Below are 6,101 nucleotides of genomic sequence, written 5' to 3' on the forward strand. Positions count from 1 at the left end.
CTCTAATCCTATTTTGTTGAGTGCTTTAATCATGAAAGAGTGTTGAATTTTATCAAAGGCTTTTTCTGCATCAGTTGATAGGACCATATGGTTCTTGTTCTTTGCCTTGTTGATGTGATGAATTACATTGATTGTTTTCCTTATGTTGAACCATCCTTGCATGTCTGTTATGAGTCCCACTTCGTCAAGACTAACAAGTCTTTATTGTATGAATAGAAATATTATCACCTACAACTTAATATATCAGAATTTATCTTGAAATTGTCTTTTTAACTATGAATGCAACACAATTTTGGCCAGTGTTTCATTTTCAATATTTCAATATCCATTTTCAATGGATCATTTAATTGTCTGTTTCATCCTGGACCATGACAGTCCATCTCAGCTCACTAATACTTAGCATGACATTCTATATGTGTTCTATTCTAATAGAATATGAAGAAAATTTTAAAACCCTGTGAGAGCCAAATAAATCCTTGAATGTCACCAAACTTTAAAAACTTTATTTCTTGAGAATAGCTTTGATGTATTAAACACTAATTCCCAATGACCAGACAAGTTGTGGATGACATAGTAAATATTGTATATGAAGAATGCAAAAATCGTTGCAAATACTGAAAGAGAAAACACCAACATTTAAGCCAAAAGAGATTTTAAAAGTTGCTAAGGAATATATAGAAATCAAAATAAAAACAAGAAATTATCAAGTGATTAAAGTGAATAGTAGGTTTCAATAGTTTGCTCCACAAGATGAAGCAAATGATTTGTAAGTATGGAAAGACTTGAATTTTGAAAAATCAAAAGGGAAGAACTCCCTTGACATTTCTCAAACTGAGAGAACTGAAGAGCAAATTCAAGCCTTGACCTGCAATGCTGAAAAATGTTTTGTGTATGATATGAATGTAGCAGGAAATATCAAAAGAAGATGTAAAGAATAAATAGTGTTACTGTTTCAAAAAATAATCAACACTTAGCTTTTTGAGGAAGTTCATCAATGACCAGTGGTACTGAAGAACGAAATTCAAGCCACTGTAAGGCACTGACAGAAATATGGGTACCAGAAATTTATTGAACATCAAGCGATTTTTTAAGCAAACAAATTTAGCACTGGGCATGCTCAGCTGTTAAGAAGAAGACACTTGCGAGATGCCTATCTTGTTTACTGACTAAAAGAGGTTCATAGCTATATCAGTTCCAAAGACAGATAATGTAAAGAATGAGGAAATTATTAAACAATATCACTACTATGATAAGTAAATTAAATCTTGATGATTTTTTACAAATGTGTATGGAAGTATGATGACAGAAAATTTCCAGAAATTCAAACTGAATTCATAAGACACCATGGAACAAAGGTTCTCTTATTGATATCAAAGGATATTGAATAAAAAGTAAAGAATACCTAAAAGATGTTTACTTGAATTTTAATAATTATGAAAAGCAATAAATTGCATGTATAATCATATATTATGGGTAATATTGAGAAGAATGGGAATTTCAGAACAGTTAATTGTGCTCATCCAGAAACCACACCAACCAAAAAGCGTTTGTCCAAACAGAACAAGCATATACTGCATTGTTTAGAATCAGGAAAGGTAGGAGTCAAGGTTAGCCCCTTAGAGAATTCAGGTATCAGAAAGATGAGTTCTCCTATTGACCTTGAGGATGATGACAATTTTTTAATTGCATATTTTTACTGGAAATAAGTTTTGGTTAATTTTCTCAGCTGCTGGATAATATACATTTATAACATAAACAAACAATTCAGACATTGTCTCCATGTACATTTCATGTAAATTTATTTTCTTTATTATTTGGGGGATTATTGAGTCCTTTTTGTTTTGTCTTCTTGAACTAAACTTTGAACTCCTTCTCTGGTAAGCAATTATATTTCATAATTTCCAACTTTTGCTTTATCTGTGCTCCCAAATCAACTCATCAACAAACAAATGGATTAGAAATTGTGATACAATCACATGATGAAATACTATGCAGCATTATAAAAAATAATTTAGAATACTATTCAGTTCAAAGCCACCAGCTGTTCTGAGGGAGAAGGATGAGTAATCTCCTCCCATGTGATTACTGCCTCTGAAAACCTGCCAAAGGGTAGCAATGTGTCGGTTCCACTCTACAGTACTCAACAGCAATAAAACCATATAATATACAAAAGAAATGAATGTCTATTTGTACATTATTCACTATGAAAAGGCATTTGACTGTGTGGATCATAACAAGCTGTGGCTAATGTTGAAAAAAAAAAAGAATGGGAATCCCAAAGTACTTTATTATGCCCATGGAGAAACTATACCTGGTCCAGGAGCTATTGTGTGAACAGAGCAGGGAACACTGTGTGCTTTAAAATTGAGAAGAGAGTGAATCATGGTTGTATTCTCTCTCCATACTTACTCTATCTGTATGCTGAGTAAATTATCTGAGAGGCTGGACTCTATGAAAAGGAATGTGGCATCAGGACTGGAGGGAAACTCATTAATAATCTCCATTATGTAGATGACACAATCTTCCTCAAAATATAAGAATATTGGAGTAATGTTATAGCAAAAATCTCAAAGTAGTATTTTTAAACTATTTTTATTGTATATTGATTTACTTACAAAATTTGTTTAGTGTTTCATTTATATATATTGCATTTCACACATTTCTCTATTCACATTATAGTTCATACAAACATATCCATACATTGTGTTTTACAAAAGTATCATTAATCCAGACTCACCATTACCTCACTTTTTCAGGTTCCCACTGGATCATCCCTAATTCTGGAATCAGGTGCACCTTAGTCTCCAGACTGACATCATTGCTCTGCAACACTCTAGAGGAGTCCCTGACAGCAGACACACTTGAAACAATTACTATAGCCACTGCATCAATCCATTTGGTTTAAAGTCTTCCTCTCTTTCACTATTCCTCTAACATTCCGAGCATGATGCTCCTTTACAAGAAGTAGTATTTTCTTAGCAATGTCACCAAATATGTGAGGCAAAGATTTATCATCTTTGCTTCCAAGAATCACACAATGTCTGCACTTTTCCCAAGACATACCTGTTTGTTCTTTTGGTCGTCTACAGAAGATTGAAAATTCTACTCTAGCACCATGACTCAAAGACATCAAATCCTATTATGTCATCCTTACTCACTCTCCAGCTCTATCATGAATAGCAGGTGAATGAGAAAACGATATCCTGAATCAGGTGCACTTTAGTTTTCAAACTGACATAATTGCTTCTCAGCATTTTTGAGAACTCTAAATGCTTACTGCTCAATGCAGTAAGTATTTATTTCCTGGCTACTGGTACTAAGGGTGTTAATTGTTGATCCAAGGAAGATGAGATCAATGATTGAATATTGTTGTTGTTGTTCTGTACCATCAGGTTGGAACCAACCTGTAACTGATCCTCCAGTGAGTTTCATAGGCAGTTAATCACATGGGAAGAGATAATTCTCTATCATTCTCCCAGGCAGCAGCTGGTAGATTTAAATCAGATTTATTTGGGATTGCAATGCAAATTCTTACAACTAGGCTACCAAAGTTCCATTGATAGAATATTGTTGCTGTTGTTGTTGTTGCTGTTGTTGTTATGTGCCGTTGAGTCATCTGCAACTCATAGCGACCCTATGTACAACAGCCCTAAACACTGCCCTATCCTGTGCCAATCTCATTGTCTCTGACACTACTACCTCAATTACCCTAATCATGGAATCAATTCACCTCATAAAGGGTCTTCCTTTCCTGCACTGTCCTCTCAAGAATGACATTCTTCTCCAAGGATTGGTCCTTGCTTGCAGCTTGTCCAATGTAGGTCAGATGAAGCTTCAGAATCCTTGCCTCCAAGGAGAACCTGATTTAACCCTCTCTAGGAAAACCTGTTTGATTTCTTAGCAGTCCATAATATATTTAATACTCTTCTCCAGCACCACAGATAAAAGGCATCATTTCTCCTTCTATCATATCTCTCCATTCTCTAGCTCTCTGATCATAGCAAGTGGTTGCAAGGGCCATGGCCTGTAACAGGCACACCTTAGTCTCCATAGTGACATCATTGCTCTTCAGTTCTTTGGAGAGGTCTTTAACAGCAGATTTTTCTCATCAAAATACATCTTTCAATTTCCTGGCTGTTGGTTCCAAGAGTGTTGACTGTAGAGCCCAACTAAAGCTGTTAACAGTCTCAATCTCTTCACCATACATCATGATGCTACCAGTTGGCCCAGTGTTGAGAATCTTTGTTTTCTTGATTTTGAGCCTTAATCCATATTGAAGTTTGCATTCCTTGATCTTCTGCAACAAGAGCTTCAGGTCCTCCTCAGTGTCAGCAAGCAAAGTTGTGCCATATGCATAATGCAGATTGCTGGTGAATCTTCCTCCAATCCAGTTGTCACACCACTGGAGAATCTCACTATCAGCTGTGAAAAGTAGGCCAGGTGCCGATTGTGAAACAGACCACCAACTGCCCATATGCAAGTTAAAGATGAGGCTAAGGAAAATTAAATCAAATCCACAGGAACTAAAATATAATCTTCAAAATCCACAGGAGTCCACAGGAACTAAAATACGACCTGAATTTCAAAACCATCTCAGGAACAGGTTTGAGGCCTTGAACACAGTGAGCGAAGACCTGATGAGTTTTCGGAGGCTATCAAGAATATCATCCAGGAAGAGAGCAAAAGGTCATAAAGACAGAGAGAAGAAAAGACCAAAATGTATGTCAGAAGAGACTCTGAATATTTCAGTAGAGTGCAGAAAACCCAAAGCAGAAGGAAGAATTTAAGATACTAAAAAGTTGTACAGAAGATTTCAAAAGGCAGCGTGGGAAGACACCCTAAAGTATTATAATGAAATGTGCAAGGAGCTGGAGTCAGAAAATCAAAAGGGCCGAACTCGCTCAGAATTTCTTAAGCTCAAGGAACTGAAGAACAAATTCACACCTCGAATAACGATACTTAAAGATGCTTTGGGCAGAATATTATATGATACAGGAAGTATTAAAAGAAAATGGAAAGAGTATATAGAGTCATTATACTGAAAGGAACTGGTAGACACAGAAGATTTTCATGAAACAACATATGAGCATGAATCTATGGTGATAAAGAAAGGAGTTCAAAGTGCTTTGAAAAAATTGGCAAAAAAAGAAGTCCCCAGGAACTGATAGTATACCAATTGACATATTTCAAACAACAGATGCTTCCTTAGATGTGCTTATCAAGTGGTATCAAGAAATCTGGAGGACAACCATTCGGCCAACGGACTGGAAGAGATCTGTATTTCTTCCCAGATCAAAGAAAGGTGATCCAACAAAGTGTGGAAATTTTCGAACAATATTATTGATATCACATGCAAATAAGATTTTACTAAAGATTATCTAAAAAAGACTAGAACAGCAGATCAACAGAGACCTGCCAAAAGTGCAGGCTGAGTTTAGAAGGGGTCATGTTACTAGGGCTATTGTAGCTAATTTTAGATAGATCTTGGCTGAAAGCAAGGAGTACCAGAGTAATGAATATCTGTGTTTCATTGATTGTGTAAAAGTGTTTGATTGTGTGGATCACAACAAACTGTGGCTGACTTTGAGAAGAATGAGAATCCCAGAACATTTGATCATACTAATGCAAAACGTATACATGGACCAGGAGGCAGTGGTCAGAAAGGCAAAGAACACTGGAAAAGTGTTCAAAACTGGAAAGGGTGTACGTCAGTTATCTATCCTATCTCCATACCTTTTCAATCTACATACAGAACAGGTAGAATATTAGTTACCTGTTACTTAAAGACGCCTAGGCTTCTCTGCAGTTCAACTCTCAGTCAGAAACTAAAAAGTAGATGATTTGAATTCACTAGTGCTTTGCAAGTAATTGTAGCCGTCTGTTTCTGTGAGATTTATAACTTTTGAGGCACATCAGCAGAGAACTACCAGAAGTCCAGGGTGGGTTTAAAAGGGGTCATGGTACTAGGGATATTGTAGCTTAGGTTAGACGAATCTTAACTGAAAACAGGGAATACCAGAGGAATGTATATCTGTGTTTCATTGACTATGCAAAGGCATTTGACTGTGTGGATCATAACAAACTGTGGCTGACTCTGAGAA

This window comes from Elephantulus edwardii, unplaced genomic scaffold (assembly GCF_000299155.1).
Source record: "Elephantulus edwardii isolate Elephantulus edwardi_28Jun2011 unplaced genomic scaffold, EleEdw1.0 scaffold00107, whole genome shotgun sequence".
Lineage (NCBI taxonomy): Eukaryota > Metazoa > Chordata > Mammalia > Macroscelidea > Macroscelididae > Elephantulus > Elephantulus edwardii.